Below are 1,518 nucleotides of genomic sequence, written 5' to 3'. Positions count from 1 at the left end.
TTGATTAGTTTGATTATTACTTATTAGTTATTAGATTAGATTTGGACATTAAGGTATTTTATTGATAACACGTCGAATCCGATAATAATTAATTTGACATACATTGTAAATATAAATTTAATTGTCATGAATGAGTTATACATGGAATCATATGAAAAAAAGGTGGGTAAGTAGATGTCGCTCTGCTGTACAGTAGGTTACAAGTGGACCACTGTATAATGGATGGTATTAAATTTGAATTTCAATGATTAAATATCATTGTACAAGAAAAACGATTCTGAGCGGAGACGGTATGTCGGTCTATGTATAAGACATATTATATACTTATATCTATGGTATTAAAAAAAATTGACCTATAATATACACAGGAATATCACAATATCCATTAGGTAGGTACTTATAACGCGTTATACATCAACAACAAACCGTGATACTATCATAGATATATAATAGTATACTTTAGAAGTTTCAAGTACCCACGAGTAATATTATACAATCACAACAAAATAACTAAAATAGTTATTCTAGGTTTTTTAACATTTAATTTCGTCCAAATCATTAAATGCTTATAAAAAAAAATTGTGCATGTGTATTTTGAATATATTTCAACTGCTATTGTAGGTAACAATATATCAGAAACCTCGCATTAAATTTTAACGTTTTTTACCCAACAAATACAATTTTATTGATATTTATAGAAAATAAAACTAAATAAATTGAAAACTGACAATGTCCGTAAACAGCTCAAAAAGAGTCAAATTATTTTCAAAATTTTATCGTGTATAGAAAATGCTAATATAAACATTCAGTATCTACAGTCATTCGTTTTTTAATTACAACAAAATAAGAAAATCGTAACATGATAAATCCAGTGAATATCAAGTGTTGTAAAATAGGAATTTCAAATGCTCATAAAAATTTAATTTAACTTGTAGACATTTTTTTTTTTAAAAAGATAGACAAACTTATGAGGAATCTTGTATTACATTTTCAAATCTTAGATTTAAAAAGAAAATTTCTCATGAATTTTTAACTCAAAATAATTTGCAAATTTTCGTCATTTTTACGTATTTTGTCAATATTTGAACTTTAGATGCTTATAAAAAAAAATTGTGACTATAGACTTTTAATTTTTTTCATCTGCCATTGAAACAATATACTAGGAGTCTTCTATTAAATTTTCAAGCTTTTTTTAACCAACAAATAAAATTTTATTGATATTTATAGAAAAAAAACTAATAAAAATGGAAACTGAAAATGTCCGTTAAGAGCTCAAAATGAGTCAAAATATTTTCAAAATTGTATGGTGTATAGAAAATTAAAATATTAACATTCAGTCAAAATTTCATGTGCCTACGGTAATTTGTTTAAGAGTTGCACCAAAAACCAAAATCAATTTTCTCGAAAACAGATTTTGCGTAAAAATTCCCGTTTTTCCTTAATTTTTATTTTGTTTTTCACGGCGCTTTTGAAACTACTGGAAATTTTTACTTTTGACCCCCCAAAGTACCAACTAGA

The sequence above is a fragment of the Acyrthosiphon pisum genome, chromosome A1 (assembly GCF_005508785.2).
Source record: "Acyrthosiphon pisum isolate AL4f chromosome A1, pea_aphid_22Mar2018_4r6ur, whole genome shotgun sequence".
In the NCBI taxonomy this organism is placed as follows: domain Eukaryota; kingdom Metazoa; phylum Arthropoda; class Insecta; order Hemiptera; family Aphididae; genus Acyrthosiphon; species Acyrthosiphon pisum.
Note: the sequence above shows the minus strand (reverse complement) of the source record.